The sequence below is a fragment of the Petaurus breviceps genome, unplaced genomic scaffold (genome assembly GCF_028583685.1).
Source record: "Petaurus breviceps papuanus isolate PSGF00001 unplaced genomic scaffold, PetGlider_PUasm1.0 90977, whole genome shotgun sequence".
Lineage (NCBI taxonomy): Eukaryota > Metazoa > Chordata > Mammalia > Diprotodontia > Petauridae > Petaurus > Petaurus breviceps.
In genome coordinates, this window is record NW_027187391.1 from 35,141,317 (window position 1) to 35,154,332 (window position 13,016).

The 13,016-nt window shown below is 37.0% G+C and overlaps 1 pseudogene; it reads left to right on the forward strand.

Moving 5' to 3' along the window:
- Positions 1–639: 639 nt before the first annotated feature.
- The window catches only part of LOC138153187 (density-regulated protein pseudogene), a 45,653-nt pseudogene continuing 33,276 nt past the window's right edge, over positions 640–13,016 (forward strand).

A 13,016-nucleotide genomic window follows, 5' to 3' on the forward strand; every position in this document is an offset into this window, starting at 1 on the left:
CTTCTCATTACCTTTTTGAGCTTCTTTTGTCATCTGAGTTAGCCTATTTTTTAAGGTGGTATTTTCTTCAGTCAAGTTGTTGACTCTCATTTTATAATTTTCTTGCATCATTCTCATTTCTCTTCCCAATTTTTCCTCCACTTCTCTTATTTGATTTTCAAAATCCTTTTTAAGCTCCTCTATGGCCTATAACCAGCTCATATTTTTCTTGGAAGCTTCTGGTGCAGGAGTTCTGACTTCACTGTCTTCCTCCTGTTCCATGCTTTCATCCTTTTTGTCCCCAAAATAGGAGTGTAAATTTGGATTGTTCTGTTTGCTTTGCTTCCTTTTCCTGCTCATGTTGCCACTCAATTACTTGACTTTTGGGCTTTTTGCCACAGTAGAACTCTGATACCAGAAATGGGAGCTTTATCCCAAATGCTGGGGCTTTCCAGCTGCTAAAGGTATTAGTTAGGTGCCTTCTCTGAAGCCTCCACACACTTTGACCAACTGGTTATGCACCCCAGAACCTCCACCCTAGATAGCAATACAGATTCAAGCAGGTTAAAGCAAGAGCTATTACGCTTCAGACTGGCTGCTTGTTCCCCCTACAGTCTTCAGGGCAGGAACTAAAGCTGTCATGTGGCAGCAGTTGCACGAATGGGGCACCTCAGCTGCTTCTCACCCTGGGGGCAAAGGCCAGATTGCACTCCCAAATTCCCAGATCCCAAAGTTCACACTGCATTGACCTTTCACTTTGTCCTTGGCATCTATGGGTTGATAATTCTGAAAAATGCTGCAGGTGCTGGTAATCTGAAGTCCCTCCAGCCAGTGGTTGGTCAGGCCACCCTGAGGCTAAGATCTCTGGCTGAAGCGGTGCTGGGTTCGGCTCTCAGAGAGCTGCACTGGCCACTTGATGCTGGCCAGCCAGTCTGTCTCCAGTCGGAGGTTAGCTTCTCTGTGTCATTTTGTGTGTCCTGTTGCTCCAAAGTTTGTCTAGAGTCATTTTTTACATGAATTGGGCAAAGTGGGAGCCAGAGATGCGAGGAAGTCCTGTTTCTACCCTGCCATCTTGACTCTGCCCCCCTGGCCACGTAGGTAACTCTAATTTTTTGAAAGCTCTGCCAGTGGAAAATGGATTATGGTAAGCTCTACTGTTTTGGAATGGCTTTGAATACAGGCCTTGAAACAGACTCTCTGTTTTCTGGGGACCAGTTTAATCAAGTTGAGAGAAGGGCAATATTAGTAAGTTGGAGACTTTCTAGTAGATTCTTCAGCTATGACAATCCTTAAAATAATGCAACATGAAACATGATCTTTGGAGATATGTGACATGGTAGCAATGGCAGTGGTGGAAAAGAGGACATATTGCAAATAAACATTAATGTATATTTTGGGTATATTAAAGATGCAAATCATTTCAGCCCTTTTCTTCCATTGATGAGTTTCTTTTGGAACTTCCATTTTGAGAAAGACTAGTACTAGGCCAACCATCCGTTCTTCTCCTGAATTGCTTTTGACTCTGGACTTTGACACCTGCCCCACTTGAGTACTTTTCTCCCCACTTCCACTTGTTAATTCCTTTTTATGCGTTGTCTCTCCTTGTTAGACTGTAAACTCCTTGAAGAAAGGGACTATCTTTCTTTTGGGTTATATTTGTATCCCCCACACTTAGCACAGGGCCTGCCACACAATAAGTGCATAAAAAATGTTTATTCACCTTGTCTTGTCCAACAAATGGAAAAACTTTTGGAAGAACTGAATCACTTTTACTTTTACATTTAACATATTCTGAATGAAACTAGAAGTCTAACAGAAAACTGGCTAATAGAGCAGAAGGATGAAAAGATACTTGACAGTATTTTTTCTTGCAGAAACAAATAGAAGAGTTGATGCAATTGTTTTTATTTTCTGTGGAAAGGCAAAAAGAAATATTTCATGGACCACTTGGTCATTTCCTATTAAAGTGCTCATTTGTAAAAAGACGCTCCTGAAAATCAATGCATCTCATTAGACTTCCATTACAGAAGATGAAGAGGCAGAGAAATTCTGTAAAGGACTCGATAAGGCTTCAGTTAATAATTTTATTCCAAGGATAGGTATAATACAAACTGGTGAAAATTATGTTGGGAAACATAGTTCATAAGTAAGAAACAAGAGAGGTAAAAATCTTAGAGAGTTTGTAAAAATCTCACTCTTACATAAAATGAATAGGTTGTTAGAGAAGAGATGGAGGCACTGGATGTGGCAAATATCACCTCTCACATGAGGGCTTTCCCGATTTCTCTTGACACTATTGTCTCCCTTGTATTACCTTATGCTAATTTACTTACGGTTTTATATACTCACACGGACATGTTGTCTCCCAAGATATTATATAAGGTTCTTAAGAGCATTTCATTTTTTAATGTCTCCCCAGTACCTAACTGTAACAATAATGCAATATTCACAACACCCAAGGTGGTTATGAATATGCTGGTATAGTTGTGAATCACAAAATGTAATAGGCTCCCTACATGGAGGATAGAACCAAAGCCTTTATTCAAATACCAGAAAACCAAGTATGAGAACCAGAAAGCCTAAGTCATTACAGTAACCATGTAGTTGGTACATATGCAGCAAATACCCACATTCTCAAGCCTTCACAGCAGAACAGGTTCCCTCAAGCAGGGATCCTCCTCTCTCACTCACAGTAGCTCCTCAGGCTGGTTTTTGGAAGTTCTTAGCAGAAATTCCCAGAGGAAAAGTCTCAGCAGAAGCTCCAGCCTCCAGATGCTCACTGAGAGAAATTCTCTCTCTCTCTTCCCAGCAGCAGCTGCTCTGACTCCAGGATATTTACCCCAAGAAAATGTCTGTTCACCCTGTGCTCTTCCATATACATATATATATATATATATATATATATATATATATATATATATATATATTAGCTCCTCCCTTCTGCCCCTTTCTCTTATATCAGCAATTTCCTCCCAAGGTGTTAACTACTTCCCTATTAATTAAATAGCTTAAACAAGGTGTTAACTTGAAACAAGGTGCTAAGTACCTCCTTACTTGCCAATACAAAGGGGCATGGAAGATCTTTAGATTCCATTAATATTACACTAACCTAGTGTTTTGCACATAATAAGTGCTTAATAAACTTTTATCAATTGATCATAAAAATGGAACTTTTTATGGTTTCATGGATACAAAACTGCTGGCTACCAAATGTAGGGGTCACTTCTAAATCATCTATCTGTGTATAAAAACTTGACCAAGTTATTGTAGGAAAGAATAAAATAAACATTGGAAGAAAGAGTAAAAGTGAGAAGTTTTGAACTGCAGTAATTGTAAAACACATTTAAACAAGGTGCTGACTCAAGGAAAGAGGAAATGGATAGAAGAATCTATATAGACTCAAACTAGTGGGAAGTTCATAAATCAATGAGAATATTAAAAGAGTTTAAAAATAGCTTCATCCAGCAATCTCTTGAAGATCTCACAAAACAGAGAAATAACCACCAAAGGTTTAGATAAAAAAAACAAACTAATTTTTAAAGTAATTTTGGAGGAGAATGGTGAAAAAAATATGAATAATATTAACTCAAAAATAGTGAGAAGCAGGGAGGAAGAAACAAATTTACAAAAAGCTTAGTAGAAATACAGTTCAAGGAGGTCATCCCAAGGGGATATAAAGACAAAACTGAAAGGATAATGAAAAGATTAAAAATATAAAATAGATGCTTTCACCATGAAACAGAGAGTTTTCATCTTGAAAGGTAGAGAAGTTAATATATTAGGACTCTAACATTATATAGCCCCTAATATGCTGCTTGAATTATTGGAAACATCATTAATAAAAATAAAGTTGAAAAGAACAGATGAATTAGACCAGTGTACACACAAGAATTCACATCAGAAATAATTCTGTTTTTAGAATTTTTAGGCATTGATTGAAATCCTTTGTTTTTTTCATAGCATAGTTTAGTTGTAACCTTGCACATGAGACCTTTCTGGTGATGGCTGTTTGGTATAATAATAGATAGGGCAATGGATTTGGAGTTAATAATCTTGGGTTCAATGACAACTTATATAACTTACTAACTACTAATCTTGGGTAAAATTCTACTTCTGGGCCTCTGTTCCTTCATCTATGAAATGATTATTCCTTTCATCTCTAATGCCATTATTCTATCATCCCTTCAGTGACTATTCCTGTCTTTCTCTTGAAAGTATTTTGTGTTGACTTCATTTTTACTTGTCTGTGTACACATTTAATACCCCTGTAATACTTTGCTGAATTCAGGGATTATTTCAATCTTATTTTTGTATTCTTGTATTTTTTCATTGTATTCTTATATTGTATTGTTTTCGTTAGCCGGTACTTAATAAAGATTTGATAAAGCAAATTAAATTGAACACGGTCTACTCTATTCTTGTGCTTTTATTTGTTTATACGATACATTGCTTACTCTTTCAGTACTAAAGAACCTAGTTTATCTTGGCCTGGTGATCCAGGGCAGCTACTCATTCTCTAATTATCCTTCATATCAGCTCTCTAGTTACTCTTTTTTGATTTTAACTTCTAGGCCAAAGATCATTCTTCTTGAAACTAAAAACACAAGTAATGAGTTGAGACGTCCTGGTTATTTTAGTCCCACTTGTCCCGGGTAGATGCACTATCTGGTCTTTGATTTTGTCTTTTCCCTAACAGACTAAATTTAAAACAAACAAACAAACAAACAAACAAATGACTCTTCTTATTTATTGTCCTTAGATTTCCTAATCAGCCTCTCCACTCATTCTGAGTTTTAATTCTCTTGATACTATTCTTAATGGGTTGTGACGTGATTTTCTATTACTCTTCCATTACCTTAATTTTCTCAGCTGTAAAATGGAGATAATTCTAAGGTTACCTACCTCATCTGATGTTAAGAAGAAAAAAAAAATTCAATTCTCAGTTTCAGAAGAAGGTAGACATTCCTTTTCCCGGGGGACATATTGTCTATCATGGTGGAGGAGAAGAGAACCCCAGAGACTTTCCCTCCATATTGCACATTTAGAGCTAACAATGCAGACTAAGGTCTCTTGTTTTGAAACCTTCTTTGCTATAGTGATTGAGCACTTCCAAGAATGAGATCTCTCTGGAGATATAGGAAATATCTCCTCTTCTACATAGCAAGTTGGTATATATCCTTTATTCCCCTCTGGCATTCCCCATCTATGTCCTTTCTGCTCCCAGGTTTAGGCCAAAACCTTTTCCAACTTTTCTTTCAATTCATAGTGATTCTTCTTGGGTAATTAAGTGGAGTTATTCAAGTTACTCTGGGCTTCTCTCCAAAACATTTAAGTGAGAAAGAAGGGAGGAACAAAACTCTCCCCACATAATTGCCACTGCCTGGAAGTTTTGTAATCATGGCAATACACCCCTTTAAATTGAGCACTGGGTCTGGAGTTAGGAAGACCTGAATTCAAATCTGAAATCAGATATTTACTATCTGTTTGACCCTGGGCAAGTTACTTCACCTCTGTCTACGGTAGTTTCTTCCAACTATTAAATAGAGATAATAGGAATTCCTATCTTTCAGGGTTGTTGTGAGTAGCAAATAATATAATATTTGTAAAGCATTTAGCACAGTAGGTGGCCTATGGTAGTTGCTTAATAAGTGTTTCCTTCCCTCCTTTCTTCCTCCCTTCTGCCATATATATATGCATGCATGTGTGTATATATGTACACACACATACATGTTCATATCTTTTCTCTGATGCTTACTACTTGTGTCCTTGGGCAAGTCACTTAAAATACCCTGGGCCTCAGTTTTCTAATCTTTAAAATAGGTATGGACATGATATTCTCTGAAGACCCCTTCTACATAGAAACCTATGATTCTATAATCTAGGTTTGGATATATAGCAACAACCACACTGACATACCCAGGATGGCTGCTAGCACAGGTTCTTAGATTTGTTTTATTAGGAAAGATAGCTGTTTAAGGGGTCAACAATCTTTATAATTACATTTACTAGTTCAGGGAAAAAGTCAGCACCCTGAGCTTCAGATAAAATACAAGCAGAGAGATAAAGACCAGCAGACAGGGCTCTGATTGCCTGAATCATCTATACACTTTACATACATCACTGGGTTGAGAGAGCCTTTATATCTGAGCAGTTGGGGAGCTCTGGACATAATGGCCACATGTCATAGCTCAACCCAGGGAATCACAAGATCCTTCTCATAAGCAAACCCCCAAAGCAAAATACCAACAAGGAATATATATACATTTCTCTGCACCAGAAGGTCTCACAACTCTTGTGACTCAGCACCTAATAGAAATTAGCAAAAGGTGTGAAAACTTTCCAATTAGTAAGCCTCCCCAAGGAAATTTCCTTCAGTGCGCTCCACTTGAGGCCTATTATTGGGCAGGGAAGATCTTATATCCCATTAACATAATAGGATATTAGCTTTGAAATTTAATAATTCTGTGACCCTGGACAAGTCACTTCATTCTTAACTCTGTATCTAACAGTAAAATACACCTGTAGCACCTCCCTCAATGAACTTTTGTGAAAATCAAATAGGATTACATATGATGATAATAATGATAATAATATGATTATTATCAAGCTCAGAAGGTTTTTATGAGGAAAATTCTTTGTAAGCATTAAAGTACAATGTAAATATCTTATGTGACTGAGAATGATAGATACAGGTTTTTGCCCTTTACCTGAGCTATGTTTAGAAATAGAAGTGTAGTTAACAGATCATCTCCTGAGTGTGAGATACTATTTTTCCATGAACATGTTTCTCAGAATTTTAAATTATTTTTTTGGGGGGGTAATTGGAGTGAAGAATAGTTTATTGAATTCCCCTGGTGTTCCAAACCAGGTGTACCAAATCTGCCTTTAGAATATGGGATACAGCTGGGACTCAACATAAATAAGAAGGTAGAAATGAGGAGGGAGAGCATACCAGGCATGAAAAACAGTTGAGAAAATGCCCAGAGGTGGGAGATACAGTGTATTTTTTAAGGAACAGTATAAAGGCCAGTGTCACTGGATCAAAAATTGTATTGGCAGGAAAAGGGATGGTGTAAGAAGACTGGAAAGTTGGGGGTAAGTTATGAAGGATTTTGAATGCCAAATAGCAATTTTTTTTTTTTTGCTTTTTGGAGGGGGGAAGGCAGGGAAATTGGTGACTTGCCCAAAATCACAGGGCTAGTAAGTGTTAAGTGTCTGAAGCTGGATTTGAACTCAGGTCCTCCTGACTCCAGGGCTGATGCTTTATTCACTGTGCCACCTAGCTTCCCCCAAAAAGTGAATTTTGTGTTTAACTCTGGAGGTAGTGTTGAGTCATAGGAGTTCACTGAGTAGGGGAGTGACATGGTTGCACATGAGATTTGTGAAAGGCAGATCAACCAGTAGATTATTGTAATAGTTCTAGCATGAGGCTATGAGGTCTTGTACCAGCATGGTAGCAGTATTAAAGCAGAAAAAGGTGTATATTTAAAAGATGTTGAAAAGGGGAAAGGATCAGGTCTTGGCAACTGATTGGATGTGGGGGAAGGGACAAGGTGAGCAAAACTGAGTGTTAGTATTTTAAAGCAGGAAGCCACAAAAGGCAAACAAGTCATTCGCCCTTCAAATTCAAATGTAAGATTGAATAAACCAAGTGGAGAGAATGTGGCAGCTTGTCTTGGCCCCAAATGGACCAGGTTAGAGTTTGCAATTGACTCTTTGATTGTAATTGACCTGTTGGCCATCCCTTGTCTATACTAATAATTTGATACATCATTTACTGCCTTGTATAGTTAGTTATCCTCCACTAAAATCCTATTCTAATGCCAGGTAAAATCAAAGATTTCGGAGTTAGAAGGCCCCTTTGAGAAATCTAACCCCACCTTTCCTTTCCTTTTTGTTTTTGCTTTTTTTTTTTTTTTTTTTTTTTTTTTTTTTACAGATGAGAATACTGAGGCCCTGAGAAGCCTGTCCAGCATTACAGGTGAAGGTGCCCCTGGGCTGTTAAAGAGTATCACAACAAAGTTCAATCTCTGACAACATCTACCACCCTGGAAAGGTTTCAAGTATAGGTCCACTGATTAACTCTGTCTATTACCCCAGGATCAGTCTGGTTAATTTAGAGAAGTTCAAGAGATAATTAAAATAGTGATCAAATAGTGATGATGACTGACAAAAAAATTCCAACATTATATGAATCTGTATACTAGGGCATAGTGTGCAATGTACTTCAGTGGGCGAAGTTCACACACTGACATCATCATAGATCTTTTGAATTATCTGAAATAACAATAATCATGATGATATTTGTAAAGCACTTAGAGATTATGAATGCTTTCTCTACAATGCTATGTGAGATTTGTAGTACAAATATTACTATCTCTTTTTGAGGAAACTGAGGCTCAAAAAGTGTCAGGAGACAGCATTTGAACCCAGGTCTCTGATTCAAAATCCAGTGTTGTATTCAGTATTATTGATTATGATTTTTGTGTGTATGTGTCTTGTCTCCCTAATTAGGGACTCTTTGTCATCTTCTCAGTCAATGCTTTTCACTCAAAATAAACATAGGAAGCTATGACACATGGGGAAAACACAACAGCCACTGGATAAAGAGCCTGAGGTCTAGACCTGACTATGCTTTTAGATCATGCTACATGATCTTAAATAAATCATTTTGCATCTTTGGACCCCAGTTTTCTCATTTGTAACAAGAATTACCTTGAGAAAATCATCTCAAAGGCTACTTCCAAGTTTTAAAATTCTTTAGATCTAATGATATCAGGTGAGGGGTAAATATTAATTGATTTTTTTTCTTTTTGTAATTTATTTCAATTGAGATAAAGTATTTTCTTACCTCCCCTACTAAAAGAAAAAATAAAAATAAAACACATGTAGCAAATATTCATAGTCAAGAAAAGTTACCCTCTTTGGACACATCCAAGAAAGCATTTTCCTCAATTTGCACTAAAATGTCCTTTACTTTTCTGTTAGGAGATGGGTAGGCAGTATTTTTCATCACCAGTCCTCCAGAACCATGGTTGGTCATAGAATTGATCAGAATTCTTAAGTCTTTCAAATCTGTTTGTCAGTGCAATGATTTTATTGTATAAATTGTTCTTCTTCTCACTTTACTACATTAATTAATAATTGTTAACATTTATATAGTGCTTATTATATTACATGCACTGAACTAAGCACTTTATTTGAAGCTTACAAAAATCTTCGTAGATAGGTATTATTGTTATTATTATCACCATCATAATTTTACAGATGAGGAACCTGAGGCTTACAGAGGTTAAGTGACTTACCCAGGGTCACACAGCTAGTAAGTATCTGAGGCTGGACATGAACTTATGTCTTTCTCACTCCAGGACACTCTGTCCCCTGTGTAACCTACACTTGATTATGTGCTCCTTAGTTTCTTTGGCACCATCCTTTTTACCACTCCTTATGGCACAATAATATTCTGCTTTTTTTTTTTTGAGAGGGGAAAGCAGGGCAATTGGGGTTAAGTGACTTTCCCAAGGTTACAAGGCTAGTAAGTGTTACATGTCTGAGGCGGGATTTGAACTCAGGTCCACCTGACTTCCAGGGCTGGTGCTCTATTCACTGTACCACCTAGCCTGCCCCCTCTAGCTCTCCTTGAGTCCTTGAGGTACAGGCTCTGGGAAGCCCCCTTGAACTCTGATTAAATTGTCTCATTTGATAAGGCATTTGTATGAGGCAATAAGTCTTACATTGTGGGCCCAAACCTCTGTTTGGCATTGCTCTATTATTAGACTTCCCACCCTTGAGCCTATTAAAATATCAGTCCACCCTTGAAGTGGCCTAGCCCACCATTGCCTGTAGTTTCCAGGTAGCCTCCAGCAACTTCCCACCCTTAATCACTCATTGACCTCATTAACTCCTCCTGAAGACCCTCCCCAAACTCCTCCCCAGACCACCACTAGATTCCTCCCACAACCTTCTGTATATAAGAACCCATCTTGTCTCTATGTTTTGTGAGTGCCATAGAATGACCTAGTACAGACTTACTCTGTGTCTAATGCAAGCAAACTTTTTTTTTCTTTTTTTTATTAATTCTTTAATTTATTAATTTGTTTGTTTCCTTTTAATTTACAGGATTCAATTCCACAATTCTCTGAATTTCACATTTTGTCCCCCCTCCCTCCCCTCCCCACCATGGCGTCTTATAATCAAGTATAGGATCTGTAGATGCTTTCACATTATACAATGGTCAGGTTATAAGGATGGATTGTACCAGCTGGGATGAAAAATGGTATAGAGGACATAAAATCAAATAAGAGAACAAAAAAGATCAGGTATTTTGCTTCCACCTGGATATAAATTTAGTTCTTTCTCTGGATGCATGTTTTTCTCTCCATCATGCGTCTTTTGGGATTGACTTATATCCCTGCATTGTTGAGAAGAGTCTAGTCTATCAAAGTTGGTCATCACACATATGTTGTGTCCATAATTGTGTACAAATTCCTCCTGGTTCTACTCTTCTCACTCAGCATCAGTTCTTTTAAGCCTCTCCAGGTAAATATGAAGACCGCCTGCTCCCTGTTTCTTACAGCGCAATAATATTCCATAATATGCATATACCACAACTCGTTCAGCCATTTACCAATTGATGGACACCCCCTTAATTTCCAATTCTTTGCCACAACAAAAAGATGCAGGTCCTCCTACCTGAAACCCAGTGCTCTTTCCTCTGTACTACTTCTCAGACAATCCACTTCTGTTGTGAAATGAGTGGGTCTTCTCTTTTCAGGTATCATTTTTGAGATCTTAAACCCATAGTCAAATTTTGCTGCAACATGTTACATATACATTCTGAATGTAAATGTCTAATTGTTTGCTCCCTTCCCATGTGTCTACTCTGTAGTATAATGAATACTTAAAAGATATTGTCATCTCTGGAAGCACAGCCAAAATATAAAAAGATTCTTAAAGTAAATTCGATTAAATAAGAAATGAATGATTTTTTCAAGAGATAAAAGTGACAGTGACAGCACTAAAAAATGACTTGAGGCAATATTTTAGGAAAGGTCTTTTTTAATTTAATAAAAATAACTATCTTTCTTATTCTGGGCAGCAGAGGTTAAGCCTATGTCCCTTCAAATAATCCCCCAAGATCACTCTATTTTCAGTTTCCATCTCACCATGTCAGTAAAGACTGCCCTGGTTATCATGTGGGAAACATTCTTTATCATGAACTAATGATAACCAAGAATCAAACTATTAAATATGAAACCTCCCAAAGAACTCACTTTGATGGAGTTAAATTTAATCTTTCAAGTATCATCCTGGTTAGTATTCAGTGCAGGGATAGAAGACCGTGCACTGAATTATAAAAGCCCAATGGTCCAGAAATGCATTGAGAATACATAATTGAAAACTGGAGGTAACTCTAGCATGGAAAATATTCCCAAACATAAACCTTGGAAGAGATATTTAAGAAATAGATCATATTTTTTTATAGAAGTTTATAGCTGAAGTTTTGAAAAAATGATTTTAGGGACACCAATAAATTTTGAAACTGTATTTTAATAAAATAGGTATCCCAGAAGACCAGCCTCTGCCTCCAGAACATAGCAATATCACTGTCTCCTACTAAGTGCTATCTACAGCAAAACCTGAAAGAATCTCAGATAATCAGAGATAATCTAATTATCTCAGATAATATAACTCCCCCTTTTAGATAGGAAAGAGTATGGCTTAGGCAGCTCAAGGGACTGAGGATATGTTTATATAGATGATGGATAAACCAGTACAAACTGGTTTCCTCTGTGATATCTGATATAGCCAATTAGCTAAGGTTCCATCATTTGGTCAGTAATGGTGAGGGTGGTTGATCAACTGAGGTCTTCAAGTATCTGTTGCTCTCATGAAGACTGAGTAGAGTTAGATGGTAGCAGATCAGGTTTGATTGAAAGTTATGATTCTTTCAATTTTGTAGACACTTTGTGCCTGTTTTGTCCTCGGTATTCAGCTGTACTATAAAAATTACAGCAACCATTTTCCTGTGGAAAAAGTCATAAATTCTAAGAAGGATAAAGGGAGAAAGAAAAGTATTATATGGTGCCAGCACTGGGCAGTGTAGGATGGACAGTGTTGCAAAGAGTAGGGTTAGGTGAGCATGATAAGATCAATGCCCGTTTATTGGTATTTCTCTTGAGTATACATAGAGTACTTGCTTACAGGTTTAAATAATATCTTGTTTTATGCTCAGTATTCTTTTTGTTACAATGTACTTTCCCAGGAACAACTTTTTCAAAACAAGCTAGTTTGTAATGGCTTCCTTTCTGCTTCTGATTTGTCTCTGAGGACAAGATAACTTTTTACTGTGTCAGTTTTACATAATTATCTGAGGGAAAAGTCTCAGGTTGTTTATCAGAGGGGACTTTACTCCCTCCTACATCTGAGTCAGGTCTCTGAGTTTCCTCAGACCTTAATGCACCAAGACATTTCAAACATGGTCTTCCACAATATGGACCAGGATTTCCATAGCAGGATTTTGTGGTAGTGAAGAACTAGAAACAAATTTGTTGTCCATAAATTAGGAAATGAGTAAACAAATGTAAAACTAATATTACTATACCACCATAAGAAATCATGAGTGGGAAGAATTCAGAGAACTAGAAGACTTATATTAATTGATTCAGAAAAAAAAAATAAGAAGAACCAGGGAAACAAAATACTTGAGGACTACAATGTAAATGGAAAGAACAGAAAATGTAACTGAATGCTATATAATTATAACAATAAAGTTTGGTCCTAAAGAAGAATTGAGAGCATTCATCTTCCTCCTGTCTTTGAAGATCTGAGAAACTCTTAGAATGGAATACATAGTATGCTATTAGACATATTTGATGCTCTGGTTAGTTTGGTTAAATGATTTTCTACATTTTTTCTTTTAAAATAATTGCTATAAGAGAATTCACTCCTTAGGTGAGGAGAAATGATATGCTTGGGAAAATGTTAATGCTAAAACAAAAGATAACAAAATTAAGGCAAAAGACACTTAAGGAGTC